The following is a 26,388-nucleotide window of genomic DNA, read 5'->3' on the forward strand; positions in this document are numbered from 1 at the left end:
GAATGCTTCCATTGTTTGGATGAGTGTTCCATTGTCGGTTCTATCTTTAGAAAATGTTGTTGGAATCAAGAGGATTGGAATTATTTCCTCTATTGTTGTTTCCCGCATTATTATTTCCACTAAAATTCCTATTGTAGTTTTGATTGTAATTGTTGTTGTTGTAAGGACCAGCATTTGTTCTCTGAAAGTTGTTATTCTATCCTTGTGATAACCTCAAATGGGTCATCTCATTGGTAATTTGAGACATGATCTTTTTCATTTGGCCAAGCTTAGATGCAATGCTATTCTCAGTTTCAATGGATGTTGCTTCCTTTTTCTCAAAAAAAGAAGCTTTTGGAGATTCATGTCCTAGGTATGTTAAATATGGAACTTGTGGAGTGGGTACCTGTTATAGTGGAGTTGGATTCATTGGTATGAATTGGTTAGGCATCACTAGTGCTCTAATAGGATATGTTGGTATTGCGGTATCAGCTTGAGCTAGCGGCATCAATCCTCCTCCATTAAGATTGGTTTGTTTTGTGAAGTTAATTGCTTCTAAGAAGATTTTTTCCACTATGTTGATATTTGCAGTAGGAATTCTTCTTAGGAAAATAGCCATAAGATGGTCCATAGAATTCAGATAAATCTAAACTACAGCTTCAACTAGTATAGTGTATGGCATTTCTAGCTTGTGATATGCCATATGAAAGCGATGATTGAAGCATGAAATTATTTCGGCTAGGTTCCTTTTGATTGATATGAATTGATGATGTATCAAAGATGGGTTGATGAAAGTTTTGAATTGTTCCAAGAATAAGTTTTTGAAAGTATCCTAGTCTTTGACATATCCTGGCAGTAAATTAACATACTAATTAAAGGCAAATTCTCCGAATGAGTATGAGAATAATTAAAGAACCACATTCTCGTTAGCAATTTTATTTCGGTTGCAAATTTATTTGAAAACCTTGATGTGATCTTCAATTGTTCTTATCTCTCTATAGATGAACCTTGGGAAAAATTTCTTAAGATTCCTAGGAAGGTCATTGAGTACACCTGTTCAGTTGATTGGTGAGTCTACAATGTTTGCAAAAAAGACCATCGGTGGAGGATTTAATGGAACAATGGGTGGTTGGTTTGGAGGTGGAATTAAGGAAGATGATGAAATGTTGAATGGAAGTGAGAGAATTTTGAGAAATCTTTTGTCACTATGAGGCTTATGAAAATGACTAAGTTCTAAAAACTCAAGCTCACTACCTAAAGATCTTAAAGCTTGCTAAAATGGAGATGTTGGATCGAGATCTTCCAACTTGCATCAATTCTGAAAAAAGCACCCTCTACATAAGCACACTTTCTCAAAAATATGGTGCATCTTGCGCACCTTTAGACAGTGACAGACGAAAAATTTTCTAAACTTGTGAAAATGAAGAATATTGAAATTTCAAGTTGTTTTTTCTATTTTGAATAGTTCTTTGGCCCACTTTCTAGTGCCAACTTCTATTGAGATGTCATTTTGTATGATGCTTTAATGGAAAGAATCCTTTCAACTTCCTCTTTTGAAATGCTAATCTGGGACCAACTCCAAGGTTTTGGGTGATCTTGCGACCTACTAAAATCTACTCAATTGAAGATAAATGTGTTTGTTCATAGGGAGGCCTTTGTTGGTTCTAACCAATTTCAAATAAGATTGTTCAATCTACTTGTTGTTTCAAAATAACCAAAAAAGAGATATATTTTTGGTATTTTCTATTTTATAATCAGTGCAATCTAACAATGCAACTATATGAATTCCTAATTCAACCAATTGTTAGCAAAGAAAATAACAAAGATAAGGTAACAAAAGATGAAAGCAAATAGCATGAGAGGGAAATTCCTAATATATTGGGTAGGAAATCAATGAAAATAGGAGCATTGCTTCCTCAAGTCAACTAATGCAATTGTTGATGGGAACTTAGTAAAAACTAAAAGATGTTTCACTTTTCATTGAGTCACAAGGCCACAAAAAGTGCACTCATGTGAGACAAGAAGCTATGTAGGAACAACAAGGTGATCTCTTCTCCAACTCGGTACATCGACAGAATTCATCAACATGCGGCAAACACCAAAACTAAAAGATCACACACTAAAATCAACACAACTAAACCATTGGCTCCATTATTGTCATGAACAAGAATCCAAAAAATAAATACACTTTGGAAAATAACATATATTATTGCATCAAAATAATGGCTTGGAATACATGTTACATTCCTAAATTTATAAGAAATCCTCCTCAATTTGTGTTGAGAGTGAGAGATTTCTTAATGAAAAAATATGCATCTAAACTAATAAAACTAATCTAATTGTATACAAACTGAATCTCTAAATGGTGCTAAGTAGGACTCCACCCTTTTTTATATCAATTAATGGGTGCGTAAGCCTTTAAATGACTTAAAAACAAAGAAAGAAGAAGTAGATAAGAAGAAGGAAGCCATAAGAGGATCTGAGAGTCACTGGAATCTCTAAAAATAGAAGTTTGACCTTCTCTGAATGTTTTTGGGGGTTGAATTGTCGTCAGAATGTGTTTCTAGTGCATGGAAAGCTCTAAATTAGCAACTGGTAGTTAACTATTGGTGCACTGTCACTTCTTCAAAATTGTCAACACACCTCTGGAATAGCACATCTTGCACACCTTGCACACATTAGTGGCAAGTTCAAAAAATCCAAAATTTTTGCCAAGTGTCAAAACTAAAATTCTAGCTTCTAGGTTTTCTTCCCCTTTTATGCTAGAGCTATGTTTGGATGTTTGCTCTTGAATTTCTCTATAATATCCATCACTTGGGTAGAATCTAGAAAATATAAAGCCTCATGTTTATGCTTGACCATTTTCTAATAATTACTAACATCCATTCGAGTCTTTGCAAAATCATTAAGTCTAGTGTCCAGTTCTAACTATACCTCTTCAATCTTAAATGCTTGTCTAATATCTTCATTAGATGAAGCATCATCGAAAGTTCATCAGAATTGTTCAACCACTAATTACATAGACTGGAGCTTTATTTTCTACTCATCTTCAAAAATCTCAAGGGCAATAGCATCATAATATCTCTTTGCTTCCAAAATTATCTCTTGAGCCTGGTCTTTTAACTTCTAAATATCTTCATGAAGTCCTTCCATGGCCTTATTTCCCACATCTATCTTCTCAATCCAATCTCCTAATTTATCCAACTCCTCCACTATATAAACATCCATGAGAGTGTGATATCTCTAACCCTTTATTATTATCAAAACTTTGAGGTCCTTAGCCCAAGTCTACATTTTATCCATCAAATAAAAATCCTAGTTCACTATAGATACCAGCTTCTTTGCACTAGACTAAATGTAATGTAACAGGTTTAGATTACCCTGGATTATCTATACACCTTTTTGCTCAAAATTGTCACACTATTGCTAACATGTTCCCAAAAAAGAATCAACTTTTACATTCGCTTTATCTTCTTCTCCAATGCCATAGAGAGAGTAAATATGGGTGATCTTGGTCCAAAGGGCCTATAATTTCATGTAGATAACCTCTTAGAAGCTCATTCTGGTTGTGTAGCATCACCAATTCAGACTGATTTCCATCTAATTGCCTAAACACCTCCTTGACGCCCATAGTGATCATTACTTTTGTCATGTCTATTGTGGGCTTTCCTAATAGGACTTCTTTAATTTGATAGTCCTTAGGAGTCAAATCTTCAAAATCAGCATGTGGAGGAGGGATGGCTATATGGGAAAGTAAGTCTTGGTCTTTATTCTTCATTATGAATGCCAATTGTTGCACATCACTCATAGGTGGCTCAAGCTTCTTGATTACTTTCACCGACTTATCCACACTCTCCTCGAGAGTCATATCCAACTACCTCTTTTACCGAATCATAACCTCCCTCTTTCACCATATTGGTGTAGTGCCCATGGGAGACATATATTTGGTTGAAGAGGAGGTTTGCGCTACTGGCCCTTCACCCTTATCACCCCTTTCCAAAATCTTCTCCTTCTAAGAAAGATCTACATTAGGAGTTCTTGTATCTATTGTAGCCAAAGTCCTTGCCTCTATATCTTGTGAAGTTTATTGAGGTTCTTCAAGTATCTATCCCTCCTCTAATACTTCTTTGGCTAGCCTCAGTTCCAACTCTTCTTGATATACTACTTGCTCTTCGTCTTCAGTAACAAGAGGGAGAGTAGTAATTGGGCCTTTATCCATGAAAGACAAGTCCTAAAATGGTGGTGGTGGTCTACGCAGAGACCCTTGTGGTAGAGGTGGAATTTGGTTCCAATTCTCTGCCAAAGGTTTGTTCATGGGTATATCTTGTATCTTATCACCCACCATTTTAGTTCCCATAGGCATAAAATCAAAATAAAAAATGTTGAAAATATATGTTTATTGTCCTTCCTGAGCATCAATCCACCTAAATAGGTTCCTTAGGAATGGATGACAATGTTATGGTCAAGATTCTTCTTCTTTCTTCTTAAGCAACCCTGGCTAAATAAGTTCTCTGACTCAAGGGGAGATTATCTTCTTCATCTTCTTCAAAATCCACCTCAAGGATGGTTCAAGAACTGAAGGAATGTGAATAACTTTCTTTTGTAATCTCCCCATTCATGTTCTTTTCACAATAGGCCCAACCTTAGCCTTCTTAGTAGCTGAAGGAGTAGCCTCTTCCTCTTGTGCAAGTGGTGACACCTCTTGTGCTTCCTGCTCCAGTTCCTACTCCTGTTCTTGTTCCTATAGGGGAACTTGTGTAGTACCTTGGGCTTGAGCTACCTCTTTATCTTGAGGTTCTTCAACTTCGGGCACAACTTGATTTGGGGAATTTCATTTCCTCTTATTCTTTCCTTTATCTACTCTAATGTACCCAACATCCCTGTCATGTTGATATACCATTTCTAGCCTAATTGGAGATTGAGGACAGAAAGTTGGCACTATAACTTTTGCACCCTTACCCTTAACTGGGCATGTTCTAGCTTGAAAGGTAATAGTCTATGGAACTAGGTCAAGGTTAAAAGGCTTCTTGATCCATTCCCTTGTTAATTGAATTATGTGGCTAGCCTTGTGGTTAATATTTGCATTCTCATCCCTATCAATCTCTGCATTCATAATTAGCCTATCATATATCTTGTCTCTAGTATACAAGGGATCCAAGACATCTTGAGTGTCTTGTTGAATGACCTTGAGTGGGACCTTTATCTTTAAGGTGCTTCCTACTAGATATAGAGTCATCCTACAATTAGCCCTTATTCGAATATCATAGTCATCTGTTGCATTCATCCAATGATCTTCCATAGTATCTTCATGCAAAAATTGCTTCCCTATCAAATGTTGAACTCTACCAATGTTGTCAAAATAAGGATGAGGGGAGTTGTAATCTTGCAAAGGATATTGATCCCACTCCAAATCAAAAGTCATAATATCTTGCTTATGCTTTACCTCAAATGCACATATAGTAATAGGCCATACTCGTGTCTTCTTATGTTGTTTTCTCACTGTGTCATATGGAGATGTGAGTTGTCTTGTAATCTCCAATAGGATGAGCCTATCCGACATATATCTTGGGAGTTTCTTCAAATTCACCATCGTACCAGCTACCCTTAGGTAAGTGAATGTTTTAAACTTGATGTAATAGGCACTAATCTTTGTGATCCTTATTGTTGCCTCTACTGATATCCTCTTAGCATAATCACCCTCTATGAATTGGATGATTGTAAATATGAAAGCATCATTCACTATCCAAAATTCCTTTCTCTGATTTGAGAGATTTTTCTTCACCAATTGGGGATATACCACATAGGGCCAAGCATTGGCATCTTGTAGGCTTCCCTTCTTGTACAATCTTAGATAGTCAATTGTCCTTGCTGCCAATAAGTACATGAAATATGATGTCATGTAAAACATGTGGTCAGCTTTAACTCCTACCAGTTGTTCATTTAAGTTTTCACTTAGTTTTAGCCCAATCAATTGACATTTTGGTTGTTCAAATGGTCTCTATGAAATGGACCATCCAGATTGAAGATGTCTAGTTGTTGGTAGACCCATGATTCTGCTTAAAAGTACAATGGCATATCTGATGTTTTCCTTCATATATCCCCTAGTCATATCTACCTTTCCAAATCTGAGTCCCATTGGTGTTCTATCAATAAAAAATGATGATTGTATGATCTTTGTGGCCTTCTTGTCATTCTCTCTATACCATCTTTCTTCTTGGTGATAAGTTATCTTCACATACTAATCAAATCTAGAGATGGATTACTTTCTCAATAATCCTAGGTCTAAGGTCCAAGACTATCTCCCCTTTGAAACTTTTGACAACTCTTTCTTCAGACACATAGTTCTCGGCTAGTGTCATAATGAGCTTAGAAGACTGCACAGATGTGGGATGTGATGCGACATTCACTAACCCTAATCTAATAAGTGCGAACACCATTGAGGATCTCTCTTTAGGCTTATTGTAGAGTACAAGGAATGTGTTCCATTCTATGTGTCCCAACTCAGTATTGTTGATCTCTGAATGATTATCCCAAAAACGTGAGTTCTTTGGTGCACCTTGAAACTTGAAGACAATGAGTTTTGGAGCAATCTTTTCAGAAAGTGAGGATGATGAGAAAGCCATTTAATTTGTACAAAATAGAAAATCATTAGTCTGGAGAAGTGAAAATTAAACCCTAAACAAACCCTAATTGCCAAAAAATCAAACCCAGAACACCAAAACCTAGTAAAACCACTTAAAATATCCCTTAATAGCTCTAGTGTGCAATTTAGGAACCTTGTGCATCTTGATAGGTGCGCTAGGTGCACTTAATAAGCTTTTAAAGGTTAGTTTGTGCATAGTTGCACACTTGTGTAGGTTCTCACCTTGATGGGGTGCACACATGTGCACATGTGTTATTGTGCACATTGTAGAGGGCATGCACAATAAGGGAATTTTAAGTTAGTTTTCAAAATGTTAAGGGTGCGCATGTGCACATCTTGATGGGGTGTACATGTGAACACCTTTACTTTGGTCTTAGTGTTTAAGGGGAGAAAAGATGGTGCACAGATGTACACCTTGACAAGGTACACATCTACGCACCATTATCTTAGGAGCCTTTAATTAAGGGTTTGAAAAGTACGCACATGTGCATCTTTTACTTATGTGTTTAAAATGTTTTGTATAGGTTTAATAGTTGCAAATAAAGGTGTGCATGTTATAGTGTCTTAACCCTTGTGTGTGTGTGCGTGTGTTCTTGTAGGTTTTGCACACATTCAAAGGTACGAAGGTGCTGGATTAGGGAGCAACATGGAGATAATGAAGAGAGGGGACATGGTCCCAAGCTTTTATAGGCCTAGAACAGTGTGCACCCTTTGGAAGTATGCACTTGCACACTTGTGTAGGTGCCTATCTCCAAAGGGATATGGAAGCACATTGGCACATCTAGCGCACGTGCGCACCTAGAATAGGTGTACATGTGCACTAGGTGTGCTAGTGTACACCTTTGCATAAAAACTACCCTTCAATTCAAAATTCAAAATTCTGGCTCCTAGGTTTCTTTAGTTAGAGGACAAGACTAGATCTGGACTCCAAGTGGAGTCCCAAAAATGACTTGGGCCCCAGACTAGGGGTCTAGGAAAACAAAATATTTACTAGGGGGTCCTCATTTCTAGGAGAAATGGGGTGTGCATTGTGAAACCACAATAGATACCCACATTGAGGAAGTTTTTATGAACATTCTTAATTCATGTTTTAAATAATTATTACTATAAAATAATATACTTCATAAAAAATTAACATCACAAAATATATACATAATAACAAAAAATTTCACAATCCCACTCACCTTACTCAAATTTACCATTATTCCTTTTCAACATCCCACCTTTGCATTCCATCCCTATTCATCACATTTCTCACCCAGTGATCCCATCTCACCCCTATAAATATGCTCAATTTATATCTCCATCTACTGTATCAACACAACTCCCATTTCATATTGATTACTTATTTGAACTATATTTCTCCTATTCATATCTCCTCGCATATTTGATCATTTGAGAAAATAAATTATGTTCTTCATATTCAACTTTTTATTCAAAATACCCCCATTCACTTTATATCGTATCTCATCATCATCTTTCTAAATCTTTTTCCCAATCTCTTTCCCTTGGACCCCAACCCTTCCATTTATTTACCACATATCCTCTATTTCACTCCCATACACATCCTTGGGCCTTTGGTTTAAAATGACACCTATTATCACATCATGCATCTTTTGCATGATTTCATTTGATTATTTTCATGTATTTTTTATTCCTACTTGATTTTAATTCTCCATAACACACATATTCATGATCATCATAACTTTCTATGTATTGGAAACCCTTTTAAAATGTTAAATAGAACATTATTATGTTTGTAATTGTGTGTTTTTACATCAATCTATATGCACATGGTGCATGTTGTCAAGATTTATCATGTCATTGTGCATGTCATCAAGATTCATCATGTCATTATGCACGATGCCTATTCTATAAAGAATAACAGGTTTATCTTTGCCCAAGATGTTACTTTGATAATATTCATTGTTTTCCATCATCAATCCCCTTTCTTTCTATTCTATTATTTTTCTTTCGCATTCATGTATCTCCATCCCACTTAATCTCATCTACCTTTTATTAATAGGTCATGCCACAATAATTATCATAACAGTCATGATACCTCATCATTTAACAACCCTAAAAAATTATAGATCACCCAATAAAAATAAATCAACATGTCAAATTCACATCCATCATATACTTTATATCAACCATTGTATTTTCATCATTTATATCTTACAATCTAACATTGTACATCCTTTAAGCTAGTACATCACTTTAGCATCCTTCGTAGCCTCCTCTAACTTTCAAGAGACCCCCCTAGGCCCTATTCATCTTCATAGGTCAAGTGAAGGGCATTATCATCTTCAATGCATCAACTCTATTCTTCAAGAAAACTAAGGAAACTTACCATTTAAACCTCTCCATTCCTCTTACTTGTATTCTTCTTTGAAATGACCCTATGCTTCCTAACATCAATTTTAAGAAAGTAAAAATTCAAACACCCAACATCAACTCATACACATCTTTAACCCACTAGTTGAGCCACATATGTGTGATCATGCTTATCCCCACACCTCACACACACACAAGTTTGAGAATACTAACTCAAAGAAATATTATCACTCCACCTCATATCTTAATTTTAACTCATTGGGCCCTTTCTCACTCAAATGTGTGAGTGCACTCTTAACAAATGTCATCTTCATGCTTATACACGTGTAAGAATGTTTGATCCTTATAAGCTTTATCTTAAACTTTCTCACATCTTATTTCATTTCATGATTTGATAAATCATTATACATTAATCAATAATATTTTATTCTTTTATGAAAATTTTCAAAAGGTAAAGAGAATCTTTTTGAAACAAGTTAATCTAAATGGCCTATGAGACCTAAGTTATTCTATTTTGGGATCAAAACCATCCTCTTTTAAGCATTTTTGGTAACTAGGATTGAGCCTAGGTGTTTCTCTATGTATATCACTTCTCAACTAGTCAGTCCTATTTAACAAGCTACAAGGCAAGCTACACTATATCAAATTTAGACTTAGGAGGACACGTATAAAATCTATCAAAGATTATTCATGTACTACACATGTATGCTAAAAAATGAAAAAAGAAGAAGAGAAAATTGACTTCCTACCAAAACTATAAACCAAACTTGTGCAACTGCAACACTACTCATGCATATTTTCAAGTTAAACCCAAAAGATACCATCACTCAAAATCCAAAACTAGGTATGGACATCACAACATAGTGTCATTTGCACAAATGGTGGAAGCTTCCTCATGGATGATCATAAGTTTGACTAAAAAGAAAGAAACACCCAACATGTACATCAAGTTTACCTTCAATAGATGAAATTATAGTAATGAAATTGGTCATGACAGTGCCAAGGCCATTATCAATAGAGAAACATGGTACATTATCCTTGCAATACCATCAAGCAAAGATAAAAAAATTTGCAATTTGTATAATGGGGCCATTAGTTGAAATAGTTTAAAGTTAAATTGTTATCTTACATGTTGGTGTATATAAAGCTAAAGAACTTCAAGACAATTACCATTGAACAATGAAGGGTAGTGTGGAAACAAACAATAGTCACCAAGATAGAACAATCTTAAAACATCCATTGCAAACAAGGGCAGCATAGAAAGATCGAAAGGGTTGCAATGAAAGGAGGGTACACCCATAGATAAAAGTAGAAAGAATCAATTTGAAACCACAAAAACTTGGTGCAAGAATAGTATGCATACCATTTGAAACCACAAACATCGTCAATTATGCCCTAAGAAAATTGCAACACACTTTAGATTTGAGTAGCACAATTTGTGGCATCAATCTTTTCTAGATGAATTCCTCACAAGACTAAGTTGTAGCACAAATGCAACCTCCTAGCTCAAGTTTGCCCTAGCTGAACTTCGCAGTAGCTCCTATTTGCACATGTGCAGTTGCATTTGGGGAAAATGACAAATGTTTTTCTTTTATTATTTATAATCACAGGGGCATCAAAATAATGATGGCATCATCAGTATTATAATGGCATTGAGGATACTTGTAAAAAATACATAAATTACACTTCTGTCACAAATTGCCATCGCAATTTGACCCCAAATGTTGTAGTGGTAGCTTATACAAATAAATCTGCATTGTTATTCTAATTAGAAGAGAGAATAAATATATCCAGTCAACCTAGATCAGGCTTCTCCTTTAACATCTATAAGTCCAAAACAATATAGTGCATGGAGTTCAATGTCACCGAACCCATAGAAGAGAAGAATTCCATGAGGTCATCCATACTATCACTGAAGTCTTCCTATCCTCTAGATTTATGCAAAGAGTACAAAGGTGAATTGAAGTCTCCACATAAAATCCAGTTATACTACATATTCGTAGAGATAATAGTTAACAAATAATCTCAAATAAGTTCCTAGGACCTCTTAAGATAGGGGCATATATATTAACAATTTTACAAAGAGAACATTAGTACAAGATATAATATGACTATTAGGAAAGCAATGAAATAAGGAATCAACAAATTTAACAAGATTCCACATAAATAATCCCCCATATGCACCAACCAACTTAGAGATCTGCCAATTAGCTGCAATGCCAAATAACATGAGCAAAAATTTAAAAAACCCTTGGAGCTTCAGTTTGGTTTCTTGGATCAAAACAAGATCCACTTTTCTTTTATTTATAATAGATTTGAGCATATGGTATTGGAAACTACAATTAGAATAATTGTTATGTTGTCATTGATGTTAAACCTTATTGGTCATATCAAGATGATTGATTAAGAGGATTTGAGAAGAAGAGATAACAAGAGGACCTAGTGGAAAGGTTGAGTTATGTGGAACTACAATAGGCACTTGATCAGTTGGGTCTTCAAAAGATAACATTTTGTTTAATCATAAAACTAAGTGGAGAAGATAGTTGTGATGAAGCGTAGAAGAGATGGTCAATAAAGGACCAAATGTATAGGTTAAACCAAGCTTCAAAGAAGAAGATTAAGGAACTTAGAGTTGAAACCAAGTTGTGCCAGTATTGACCAAGTGAATAGTAGAAGCTAAGAAAATATTGTGTTGATCAAGCACCAATAAAGACAGAGTAACAAAAAAGTTAGACCGGGCAAAGATAGTGCAAGATGAGAAAGAAAGTGTGTATTGACCAAGTTATCTAGTGATGACTGAGGTCAATTAACACAATATTGACCAAGTGTCAACATTTATTATTTTGTAAAGGAATTGAGATCCTTGGCCGATACAATTTGAATTCTTGAAATATAAAAAATGTGTTGAAGATAAGGATTGATGAGTTGGAGTATTTAATCTTGAGAAATTATGTTTGAGTGCTTCTAAGAAAGAATTTAAAGAGAAGTTTCTAGAAAGGAAGAAGATGAATTGTTGGAAATATAAGAGGAGTAACTGAGAGGGGAGGGGTGAATCCATTAATACAAAAATAAATCCTAGATCCCTTAGATGTCAATACAAATCAAAACTCTAATTAAATTGTATTTTGTTGTAACTCGACAAACATGTATGCACTCAGTTTATACTAGCAAATGTTGTAACTTAGCAATAACTAAATATACTGAACTTAATGTGATTAACCTTAAGATTAACTTAGTTGCATAAACATAAAAGAAATAGCATGAACACAAGTGACACCAATATTTGACGTGGAAACTCAATTTGGGAAAAACCACCAATTGCAACTAGTTACTGATTTTCACTCTTCTAAAGTGAGCCCTATTAGGAGCCAACTCAGTTACAGATTACAAAACACACTATTAGGTGTGACCCTATTAGAGGATTTAATCACCTTATTAGGAGTGACACCTTGTTAGAGGATTTACAAATAGTTGTTAAGCTAACTCTGTCAAGAGATTTAGATCACTACTACAATGGTTAGAAAGTAATAATGAGATGACCTAATTTTTGATGCAACTGAATTGTTGATTACAAATCTCAATTCTGGCTTGTATACTTGATCCTTCTTCATCAAATGTATCTTTGCAACTCAAAAAGGATATTCTAGTTATCCTTCTAATTCACTTCCTCTAAGCATCATCAAATCTTTTGTTATGTTTCACATATTCAATCCTCTACTTGACCTTATATCAATATCTTATACATTGTCAAGTCAACTTGAATACAACTTAGAATACTTAATATTCATCTTCTCAGTTGGCTAGAATCATCAATTGAACTCAATATGCCAAAAAAAGAAAATCTTTCATTAGCTGACCATGTTCAGTAGACACTAACTCAAAAATGACTTTCTTGTGTTAACCAAGTGAACTCGATTAACAATGCATATTCACAAAGTTCCTTTGGTAACAAGTGAGCTTAGTTAACACTGGTTTCATCCAATATTTTCTTCATTAGCCGAGTGAGCTTGGTTAAAACTCAACTTCTATAAACTTTCCTTTAATGACCGAGTGAACTTGGTAGATGTTATCATATAAACTTGTCAAACTCTGGAATGCCCAACAGACACAGGAAACTGTCTTCATCACCTAAGTGAGCTCGACATATACTGACTGACAATGATATGACATTTTGTGTAACATCAAAGACAATACACAATTAATCAATTATTTTCAATAATATTTAATCTTGAGAAACTCTATTTCAATGCTTCTAAGAAAGGATTTAAAGATAAGTTTCTAGAAAGGAAGAAGATGAATGAGAATGTGGACATATTCACTATTTATGTTGAAGCTTATCATAACCCAAAGATTGACAATTATTTTTAAGTAGAAAAAGATCAAATATACCTATTTAAGGAGGCATAAGGATTAACCTATAGAGGTTAGTAGACCTAGCAAGGTTGGAGCAATTGTTGATTCTGTTGATTGGAAAACTTGAGCATAAGACTAAACAATGAAAAGTTGAGGTAAAGAGTGATTTCTTGAAGGATTGCCAAGCAAATTAATGATGGAGATGATAATGGAGGCCAATCAATGAATCAGTTGTTGAACCAAATTGAGATTTGTATTTGTAAAGTGAGTTGTATTTATCAGATCAACCTCTTGTTACTTTCTAACCATTGTATCAATTAAAATCCTTTAATCAAGGTTACAAGTAGAGTGAAAATTAGGAACATGTTACAAGTGGTTTTTCCCAAATTGGATTTCCACGTTAATGTTGGAAATATAAGAGGAGTAACTTAGAGGGGAGGGGTGAATCAATTATCACTAAAATAAATCTTAGATCCCTTAGATGTCAATACAAATCAAAACTATGATTAAACTGTATTATGATGTAACTCAGTAAACATTGAAGTAACTTGATAACTGCTTAACATGAAAATATTTAAGATATTATTTGTGGTTAATCTTACTTAACATAGCTGCACACATATAAGAGAAATAACATGAACACAAGTGGCAATAAGATTTAATGTGGAAACCTAATTTGGGGAAAATCACCAATTGCAACTAGTTACTGATTTACACTCTTCTAAAGTGAGACTTATTAGGAGCCAATCTAGTTAAAGGTTACAAAACACATTATTAGGTGTGACCCTATTAGAGGATTTAATCACCTTGTTAGGAGTGGCCTTGTTAGAGGTCTTTAGACGCTTCAAATAGAAATTCCACCTTGCTAGAGGATTTACAAATAGTTGTTAAGCCAAATCAGTTAAGAGATTTAGATCACTGCTACAATGGTTAGAAAGTAATAATGAGATGGCCCGATTTCTAATGCTACTAAATTGCTAATTACAGATCTCAATTCTGGCTTTTCTACTTGATCCTTCCTAATTGAATGTATCTTTGTATCTCAACGACGATATTATGCTTATCCTTCCAATTTGCTTCCTTTAATCATCATCAAATCTTCTAATCCCTTCCACACATTCATTTCTCAACTTGATCTTATATTTATATCTTACTCATTTTCAAGTTGGCTTGAATACAACTTAGAATAATTAATATTCATCTTCTCATTACCTAAGGATCCACACTATATTTGAATAATTAACTATTGCAGTAGTGTATTCATCTTTTGCTATGGATTGGGGGATGCAATTTTGTTTGTTGCTTGTCCATGAAACTAATCTCTTTCCTAGAAGAAATCTCCATTTCTTGTACTCTTTCTATCATTAACATTTTCAGCCCAATCTACATCAGTTTACACTCTTATTTAAAACTTGTCATTCTTCTAGTAATATAGTCCATACTCCTCTATTCCTTTTAGATATCTCGATATCTTTTTCATTGCCATCAAGTTTTTGATAAGAAAAATAGGTTTTACAGGGATCCTAAAACCCGAGAGTTAAAACACATCATAAGGCTGATAATAAGCAGTAAGAGCCTAGCCAGTAAAAGAAGGCCAACCAAAAGGCTAGTTCAACAGACAAACAAAAAACCAAGGCTGATAATAAGCAGATAAACCCTAGCCAAAGAATGAAGGCCAACCTAAAGGCTAGTAAAATAGACTAACAAACCTACTAGACAAAAATAACTATAGCAATCATTCATTCCAAAAGACAGGAAGAGGAAAACCATTGTTAATCCTCTATCTTTCTCTCCAGCTCCTGCATCATTTCCACTACTTCATAGGCTTTGTTAATCTCCTCAGCCACCTGGTCCTACTTCTTCTGACTATCCCACTCCATGTTGCTGAAGGTAATGTCAGTAGTCACTTCCTCTTCCATCTTGGCTCTTTCTCTATCCTTCTCCTCACTTTCATCCAGAAGACCCCTTGTTTTTAGCATTCCAGTAAGGGATGAGATATTATCATTGATAGAGGTCAAAATGGTAAGCATATGATTTGCCAGATTATGGTTGTAATTTTCCAAATTGTGGATTCTCTTCTTAGCCAAACTAAGACGATCCGCCTGGTCATTGTAATTCCCACAATCTGGCATCTTCCTTTTTTGTTCTAGCTAGCTTATTTTTTCTCAGAACTCCTCCAACTCATGGTATAGCCATTTGATCAATGTGAAATTGTCAATAATTTTGTTCCCAGCATTATTAAGCAAATTCATGCCAGTCTCCCTAGCATTATCCGTTATGGCTACCATTGTTGAATCAATGAGATCCCCTAACTAGAGCTGACCCTGTTTTTCTTCTAAAATTTGTGGGTTCATTGCCTCTCTTACTATACCCATTTTAGAAGTTCTTACATTAAAGTTTCTCCAAGCCATGCGCCTATCCTTAATGACCACCTCTCCTTCCTCACCATTTTTCTTCTCCATGCCTAGATCTTGAGGATGAATAGGGGAAACAAAAATAGTAGGAAGCTCCAGCCCATAATCCATAATCCCCTCAACATCCTTCTCTTTTGACATGCTCTGTTTCTTAGCCATAGACTCCACTAATTTAGTGTATGCCTCCTCTTCACCCTCTTCATCAATTTTTATATCATCCCCTTCCTCATTATACTCTTCCTCTACTTGTCCAGATGATTTCAACCCATGGCCTCTAGGGCTTTTCCTACTCGGGGTTTTTACTGATGAAGGTGACTTCTTTTTAAAATCCTTGGCCTTTTTCATAGGTGTAATGTTCTCTTCACCCTCTGAATTAATCCTTTGGACATCCTCTAAATTAGATGAGAAACTAGAGCTTCTCGTATCTATAGAAGCATCTACACCCTATAGGGGGGTTTTGCTTATGGTCTGAGCCTTGAAATGCTCATAGATTAGAAGCAATAACCCCTCGTGTAGGGCCAAATTCACTGAAGGTTTCTTCTTATGCCCAAAAATACTTTTGTACATTCAAGTATATAAATAGAAAGGGAACAAAATCTTGACACCATAGCGAAAGTGATTGAGTAAAACAAAGTGATGTGTTCTTACTCTATCGAATCTAGAGTCCAAAGAAATATACTCTATAATGGCCCGTAAAAAATACCTCCATAGCTTCTTGATGGAATCCATTTCGTAGTAGGTTTCACACTTTACCAGTTCATTCCTCTCCTTCATATTCTTCACAAATTCCTTCATGACATTTGTCGACATCTTCTTGTCCCTAAAAAACTTCATCCCCTCTGCCAAAATTTTAGTTACCAGAGAAATGATTTCCTTTGTGACCTGAAACAAAACCCCATTCACTTTCACCCTTCTATCCTTCCATGAATCCACCATACTGTTAGTGACCGCAGGATCAAAACCATGAAGTTTTGAATTGTAGTTGGCTATACCACCCTTCTTTAGCTTAACCTAGACTTTTGTCCTGTGCTTCCATTTTTCTACTTCACCAACAAGTTCCTTCCTTATTCTTTCCCCCACCATCTCTGAGTTCTCAACACTCACAATTCTCATAAACCCCAACTTCTAATTACCCTTCTCCAACCTCTGGAAACCTTGATGGCCACCTCTATGAAAATTTCCAAAATGTCTATCTTTACCCCCAAAATGGTAAAGGAAGAGAGAGAAATCGACCCAAGAAACATGTCGAGGTGACATCGATAACCTCATTGGACTATATTTTCCATAAATTTCATTAATATATAATTACTTAAACCCCAACTCTCATTAAATACCATTATGATAGATATATATCCATTGTACCACCCTAGATTTTGTCCAGTTCAATTAGGCTTTTTGCCTCTTCTGGAATATTTTTGTCGAAATTCCAAATCATCCCCTTTTCTTGCCTGACTACTTTGTTGGAAAACTAGTTCGCCACAGAATTTGCCTCCCTATATTCATGGGTGATGTGGACACTTTCAAAATTATCAAGAAGGGAGCGGGTCTTATCAATAATATTTTCAATTGACCATGATGGTTGAGTGATCTCTTTAATACACCTTATAATGTTATATGAATCCCCCTTTAACCATAATTTTTTAACTCCCATGTCCAAAGCTAATTTCACCATATGGCATGCTGCACTGGCTTCTGCATAATGGTTTGTTTGATATCCCAATAGATGAAAAAAAGCCACCACTCATCCACCATAGCTATTTCTAATGATACCTCCATAACCCAAAGGTCTAGGGTTCCCTTTGGCTGCACCAGCAAAATTAGCTTTATGCCATCCCTCTAGAGGGAGTAGCCATTTCACCTCCTATCTTTTAGACCTCTTGTCCTTGTCTTTCTTCTTCTTACCACCACTTTCAAAATCTCCCCCCTTTCTTACTTGATAATTTTCCTTCATGCCTCTATATATCTTGTCAGTCAAAATGAAAACAAGTTCCTCTTTTTCTCTGAAGATTCAATTGTTTCTTTCCTTCCATACTCCCCAACAGAAACAAGGCAAAGTCCAGGTACTTAAATCCTACAAATAAATTCCTTTAAATATGCTATTCCATTAGCAAAAGAAATCTAGTACATTGATTGGCTTACACCAACTTACTCCAAGATTCTTAGTTAAACTATCCCAAACCTCACTAGAATAAGAACAATGGATAAACAAATGATTTATCATTTCCATTTGATTTTTACACATAATATATCTATTAGGAATATAATGTCCCCTCTTAATTAAGTTATCCTAGGTAAGGATTTTTTCTTGTAAAGCCAGCCAAAAAAAGATATTAATCTTTGGGGTAAGACTAGGTATCCAGGCTTTTTCCTAGGGGGGCTTCTCATTCAAGCTCCAAAGAGAGTTATATCTCGATGCATCTGAGTAACAACCATTTGGGTTGTCTCCCCAACTAACCTCATCCCTCTTATTATTAAGAATTAAAGAGTTTAGCATTATCATAACTAACTTGAGGTCATCCGAAATGAGAGACAAGTCTCTCCAGCCCTAATTAGTTCTATAATCTGAAACTTTCAAACCAAATTGCCTAATATAGGATTATTAATAAGGGGGCCTTGAATCAACCAATTATCATGCCAAAATAGGATGTCCTCACCATTACCCACTTTCCACTTAATATTAGATTTGCCCAAATCCATTACCTTAAGGATTCCATTCCAAATGACTAATCCATTTGGGATATCTTCGTTATTGAGCAGGAACTGAATAGAAGGTCTTCTGATGTACTTATTAACAAAAATATCTCTCCATTCCCCTGTGCTACTAAAAATGCACCATATCTATTTAGCTAGAAGAGCCTTATTAAGATGCTTTAATTTTCTAATACCTAGGCCCCCATAGCACTTTGGAAGACAAACATTATCCCATGCCACAAGGGGATATCTATTCCAACCCTCAAGGTTAGACCAAAGAAAATCTTTCTGGATCTTTTCTAATTTTTTCATCAAACTTTACTGGTATCCCAAAAAGACTTAGGGCATACATTAGGAGATTTTGAAGAGTGAATTTTACCAAAAGACATTTGCCTGCTTGAGTAAGAGAAGCCCCTTTCCACTCCACTAGCTTCTTCCTAAACCTATCAAGAATCCCATTCCAGAAGGAATCAGGGGGCTTTGAACCCATAGGGAGACCAAGATAAGTAGACAGGAGCTTTCCCACTCCACACCCAATAATTCTCACTATTCTCCTTTGTCTATCCTCTAGAGTATTAATAAAGAAGACAGAGCTTTTATCCCAATTAATAAGCTATCTTGATCCTCTAATATACAAATCCAGAATTTCCTTCATCACTTTAGCCTCCTTAACAGAAGCCTCCCCTCCCATAATAGTATCATCCACAAACTATTGATGGGAAAAAGAAGCACTCCTCAAAGATGGTTTGATCCCTTTAAGTCTCCCTTCTTATTTTTTCCTCTCAATCAACCTTCCAATACATTCAGCCATGATAATAAACAAAATAGGAGAAATAGGATCCCCCTATCTTAACCCTCTTGAAGGTTTAAAAAAATTTGAGGGAGCCCCATTTACCAAGATTGTAAGGGAGGAAGTAGAAATAAGCTTACAAACTTTTTGATCAAATCCAAAAGCCTGAAGCACCAAACCTAGGAAAGTCCAGTCCACTCGGTCATAGGCTTTGGAAAGATCTAGCTTAAGAAGCATACCTTCTCTTTTTCCTACCTCCATGGACTGAATCACTTCATGAACCATTGTGATACAATCCAATATCTACCTTCCAGGTACAAAGCCTATTTGTTTCTATGATATAATCAAAGGGAGAATTTTGAGGATTCTTGAGGTTAACACCTTTGAGATAATCTTGTAAAAAGAGTTACAAAGACAAATAGGTCTAAATTTATCCAAAGAGTCTACCCCAAGGACTTTAGAGATAAGGACCAAGAAAGTAGAATTGATCTCCTTAGGAATGCTTCTTGCTCCAAAAATTCCTTGACAGCCTTCACCACATCTTCCATAACAACCTCCCAATAAATTTGAAAAAAGAAAGATGGAAAGCCATCAGGTCCAAGGGATTTGTCAATAGGCAAAGAGAACAAAGCTTCTTTAACTTCCTATGCTTTTGGGATCACCCTCAACATCTTGTTATGATGGGGTTGAATAATCTGTGGGAGACAAGAGATGATTTCATTCTGATCCACCTTTGATAAAAAAGGATCCCAAGACAGAAGAGATGAGAAATAAGAAATAGCCTTAGCAACAATACTATTCTCTCCTGTCAAAAGATCCTACCCCTTTTTTAAGCCTAATATTCTGTTATTAGCTCCATGCTTTAGAGTAGAGATATGAAAAAACCTAGTGTTCTGATCACCCTCTTTAAGCCAATTGATTCTAGATCTTTGCTTCCAGAACTTCTCCTCTTTGTTGATGATATTATGCAAATTAATCAGAATGGACATCTCAGCATTCCTATTCAAATCATTACACCCATCTTGTTGAATGGTGTCTTGGATAGAAGTGAGCTTGATAGACAACTCCTCTTTGTCCTAAAAGATATGGCCAAAGTCAGTCTTATTCCATACTTTAATCATTCGCTTCACATTAGTCAACTTCTTAGCAACTCTAAACATAATTGTTCCTTCCACTTCCATTCCCCACAAATAGTATATCCTATGCAATAAATCTGAATGGGAGGTCCACATCTTTTCAAACCAAAAAGGGAAGTTCCTCCTAGGTTCAAGAGAGACAACTGAGAGTGATATAAGGGAGTGATTCGAACCAACTCTTGGGAGCAGAGAGAACCTACAAGAGAAAGAATTCAGCCAATCTGAAGAAATTAGAGCTCTATCCAACCGAACTTGGATGCAATCACTTCCAACTCTTTTGTTGGACCAAGTGTATGATCCTCCTGACAGATCCACATCCAACAAAGCCAAGTCATTAATGAAATTGGAGAGGTCCATCTTGCTTTCCCAATCTAGAGCCAAACCTCCCAATATCTCCTCATCTGTAAGAGGAGTATTGAAGTCTCCCATAATAATACCTTTATTCAAATTACTAGTCTAGACCATATCACAAATCTTAGTCTAATAATTCTTCCTTTCCCTTTTAGAGTTAGGAGCATAGACATTCAAAAGGAACCAATTTTTATTGGAATGCAGATGAAACACTTTACAAAATAGAATATTACCATCATTATACAAAGTAGTAAATCTAAACTATTTAATATTAATAAGAGTAAGCAAACCTCTCGATGCAACTTCAGAGTCCATTGCCTCTCCTACCAAATTTCTACTAAAGGACATCTTACCCAAAATCTCCTTCTTCATTTTTGTCTCTTGAATCATCAAAATATCAAGTCTTTGATCTCTAATCATATTCCTAAGCATTTCCTACTTATGGACCCCATTAAGGCACCTTATATTCCAAGAAATCACCTTCATTTCAAATTAGAAGTACATTCCAAAATATTTCTTTGGCTCCCATCTACCAAACTCCCTTTGGCCTCATCTTGAATGACTTGACTAATAGTCCTCCTTCCTATTGACCTTGGCCTCCCTCCTACACCTAGTCTACCATGACTCCTGATCTATGCTGGAGAAGCTAGGGAGGGCTCCCAACTCTTTTTATTTTTGGGTTTTCTTAAGTTCTCCTTCAAACAGTCATCAGCCCTTACCATCTTAACTAGAGATAAGGAAATTTCCTTCTCAGATCTCTCTTCCAAATTGCAAGAAACTAAGTTGTCATTACTGGAAGAAGGAGGACCTCCCTCTATTGCCTCTCCCTCTACTACCTCTTGGATCTCCCTTTCAAAAACCCCTTCAATGCTCAACACTTGCTCCCCCTTACTCTTCAAAAGACTATCATTCTCTATCCTATTCTCCAATATAGCCACCTTATCTGGATAATCCACATTCTTAACTCTAGGGATACCAGGGTGTAAGGCAAGATCAACCACCTCTCTAGGTCCAAGTAAAACCTTATCCTCTGCCTTGTCTTCTACTTTGACAAGGTCTAACCCTATAAAGACAGAATCTACCACCTTAGAAATCTTTGATAGGTATGACCTTTTCCACTATCTCAAAAACCTTTGGGTCATTCTGGACTGATTGGATTTCTCCTCTAGAAGGAACCACTGGGACCTCTAAATCTACCACCTCAAAAATATTTTCTCCTAACATGATCTTTTCCACTATCTCATCAGCCTTTGGGTCATTTTGGACTGCTTCGATTTCTCCTCTAAAAGGAGCCACTGGGACCTCCTCTAGAATCTCCTGGGGCTTTTGGCCTTCCTTTATATCCTTTCTTTTCTAGATCTTTTTCTCCTTACCAGATTTAGAAAGAATAGGAATCCTTTTCTTTCTAGCTTTAGCCTTTGGACACTAATTCACCTTATGCCTCAATTTCAAGTAGTGAAAAAAAGCAAAAGGAACACTTTCATAATCAAACTTTTGAGTATGTGTCCCAAGTTTTGAGTGAAAGCTCACTACTTCTGGCATATCAACCCCTTCCCTCACTCCAATATAGATCCTTGCATATGTTAGTCTCTTTCTTGAGGTCGTAATTAGGTCTATAGACAACAGCTCTCTAAAGGAATTTGCCACCCCACAAAGACATCCTCATTTCAGAACTCCAGTGGCAATTCTAGAAGTCTAACCCAAACAGGTGCTTGCATAAAAAATGAATCATTCAAATCCAGCTTTGAAGACCACTTCTGGAGCACTAGGGTCAAGTGACCTATACTCTAAGGCCCTTCACACAGGATGTTTGACAAGTCCTAATTACAAGAGAAATCAAAAGACAAGAAGCCTTTCACTATCGCCATAACAATGACCTGTCCTTTAAGGTTCCATTTCTTATGAGTGAAGGATCTTACAATATCTATGTTTGGCCTTGGCCCAATAAACTTTCCCACCAGGGTAGAAGCCATTGAAGCAATGTTATGATCTATCAACTCATCTGGAATAGCAATCACACAAGAACCCTTATCCAAGCTCGAAAGAATTTTTACCAATGGAAAGGAAGACTTTCGAGTAGGCTTAACCTCGAAAGGAGAAGAACATTTTGTGGGAAATAACCTAGACTAATCTACCTTGGGTGGCATAACACGCTTGTCTAGAGCTCTATTCTTGTCACATGGGTCCACATCTTCATTCTCTGTTGCATCTCTGTTATCTACTATCCCCTGACACTTCATAAACCCCTCTTGCATTCTAGGCTTATGATTCCCTCCTCCCTGAGGAATCCCACCCAGGACAGGATTCAAATTTCAAAAAGGCACACTTCCTCATCCTCTTCCCTATCCACTCCCACTCGTCATTCTTAAATTTTATTAACCCTTGGTTGTAAGCACTATAGGCAAGAAGCCCCACTATTTCACCAAGGGTCAATGGAAAAACATTCTCAATTAAGATCCACAATAGAGAATGGCCCTGTGGGGACTTGAACCTTGGTTGTAGGCCCTATAGGCAAGAAGCCCCACCATTTCACCAAAGGGACAAGCCCTTCACTGCCATCATGTTATTCTCTTTAGGATTTGCAAAAAATCTATAACAATCCTAACTTCTAGTGTAATATATGGTTTGATGCGAACAACATATTGTAACTTTTAAATAATTGATCTATATAAGGTCTGGTTCACATTAGTAGAATTATTACTCTTTGAGAGTTTATGTCTAGTAGCCATAGGTGTTCCAACTAGTCTCGAGTCTTCCATCCCAAAAGTCTTCAATATCTCATTGATATACTTTGATTGTGTAATGTAGATACCTTTCTTACTTGATATACTTACAAACCAACAAAAAATGTGATCTCTCCAAACATAGACATCTCAAATTATTTCCTCATGTCATTTGAAAAAGATTGACACAATGAATCTTGTCCTCCAAATATGATACCATTAACAAATATATCAACTAATAGTATACCTTTTCCAGATTCAATCTTCAAATATAGATTACCTTTATTGTTTATCCTTACAAAACCAATCTTTACCAAATATGTGTGCAACCTTTCATACCATTCTCTAGAAGCTTGTTCAATCTATATAGTGCTTTGTGCAATTTACATATCATATTCCTTTGGCTTGGATCAACAAATCCTTATGGTTGATCAATATAGACTCCTTCCAATATTCCATTCAAAAATGTAAACTTGACATCCATTTGATATACTTTGAATCCTTTCTAAGCAATGTATGCAAGTAGAGTTCTCACTCCTACTCTAGCTACAGGGGAAAATGTCTCCCTATAGTCAATTCCTTCTTCTTGTGCATATCCCTTACAAACTAATTTGGCTTTATTTCTTGCGGCTTCACCTTTCTCATTCATCTTGTTTCTAAATACCCACTTTGCACCAATAACATTCTTATCCTTTGGTCTAGGTAGAAATGTCCAAGTTTCATTCTTTTCTATTTTCTCAATCTCTTCATTCATGGCTTCAATCCAATCTTCATTCTCAAGGACATCCTTAGCTGATTTAGGCTCAAAATCACATAACAAGCACGTATCACTTCATTCTCTTTCTTGTCACAACTCCTAAATATTTTATCTCTAGTAATTTGATCTGGTGCATGATGTCTTCTCACATATTGCACATGTTTTTATCTTCTTTGTTCTTGCACTAGTTCATGAGGTTCATCTTCTACATTTACTCCATGTAGCACTTCATGTGTCTCATCTTGTTCTTATATTCGTTCACCAATCACTTACGTATTCTTGACATGCTCTTCTTGATGCTCGACATGTTCTTCCTGATGCTTGACACTAGTTGTCTAATGCTTGACGCAATGCTACTATAAATTGACATGCATTGGCTACTATTGCTTGACAACTTTCTTCTCAGGTTCAAGTAAAGTGTTGGGCTCTCCTTCATCAATGTATATGAATTTACTATAATATTTAGGTTCCTACTTGTATTTAACTTCATTTTTCTCTGCATATTAATCAACTTTCACATTTTCACTTTCCATAACTTTGTTAGTGTTAGAATTCAAACACTTGTATGCTTTTCTCTTAGTTGAATATCCTAGAAATATGCCTTCATCACTTTTTGTATCAAGTTTTCCATTTTTGTTATCTTTCAATCAGTAGCATTTTCTTCCAAAAACTTTAAAATATTTCAAATTAGGTGCTTAACCATAGCATAACTCAAAGGGTGTAATATTTGTACCTTTCTTGACTTGTAATGTTCAAGGTATAAATTGTAGTACTTACATATTCTCCCCGGTACTTTGGTGCAACATTCTTCTCGATCATCAATGTCCTAGCACAGCCCATGATTGATTTGTTCCTCCTTTTAGCTATACCATTATGTGAAGGGGTCCTTGGTGAAAACATTTGTCTCTTGATTCCTCTACCATTGTAGAATGTGTTGAATTCCCCATATATGAATTCACCTAATTGATCATGTCTCAGACACTTCAAGTGTTTACCTGTTTCCTTTTCAACTCTAATCAAATACCACTTAAACATTTGAAATGCATCATATTTTTCTTTAAGAAACATCGCACTCATCATTCTAGAGTAGTCATCAACAAATAAAATAAAATATTTCTCATCATAGTAGCTTTGTACTCCAATAGGTCCACAAAGGTTAGTTTGAACCAATTCTAAAATAACTTCAGAAGTATAGGTCTTGCTCTTGAAACTAGACTTTTTCATTTTCCCCAATTGACATTGTTTACAAATTGCATTATTAGGTTTCTTCAATCTTGGTAAACCTCTCACTCTTTTCTTCTTACTATTTCTTACCAATTTATCAAAATTGACATGATATAGTGATGCAGGAGCACCCTCTCATGAAATAAGGAAATTAGGTTATTTGGGTCATTTATGACCTTGTTCTAGTTTACTATTCTATGTTTTCAATAAGGCAATGATTCTAGACTCCTAGGTTTAATCTTAACCCTTTTATGTAGCCCATTAGCAATTTGGGTGTTTCTATAAGCCCATTGCTCAATGAGGTCACAAGGGCACAATTCATGTAATTGAATGCATTTACTTGTAATATATGGTCTATTAGTTGTATTGAATCATTTAGGACTCATTTATATAGTTAAAATGCCTTTAAGGCTTTAAAATGTAAAAATGCAACAAATGTTGCAAAAGTTGCTATGCAACTTTGAAACTTTTTGCATAATTAGGCAAATTGATTGTAATCAATCCCCCAATGGTCAAAACCTTTGAAAATTGGTTGGATAAGTTGGGAAAGACCTTCATATATCCCTTTTAGGTGGGTGGAACGTAGAATGTAAGTTTTTTCCTTGAAATCAATAAAGAATAACCATGTTTTCTGCATTCTGGGCAAGTTTTCTGCATGGTGCAGACTTGTATGAATGCATAGAAGTTTGAGCTTGGAACTTTTGGATGCACAATCAAGTTATATTTCAAATGAAACTAGTTTGAGATCCTAACATGCTTTAAAACTCTAGTTATACCTTTTTTTTGTACAAATAGCTCTAGTTTTGAGGGTTTGTAGGGTTTTTAAGGAAATTGCTTCATAACTCCAGACTCCACCATAGGAAATTAATGACCTCTGGTGGAATCCTTGTATCAACCCCTTTGAGATTATTTTTGTCTCAATCATTAAGATGCAGGGACAAGGGAGAAAAATGATGCCCTAGGTGCATATATCATGTATGCACCAATGTG

Source organism: Cupressus sempervirens, chromosome 4 (assembly GCF_028749045.1).
Source record: "Cupressus sempervirens isolate cs-2001-9-10 chromosome 4, ASM2874904v1, whole genome shotgun sequence".
Taxonomy (NCBI): domain Eukaryota; kingdom Viridiplantae; phylum Streptophyta; class Pinopsida; order Cupressales; family Cupressaceae; genus Cupressus; species Cupressus sempervirens.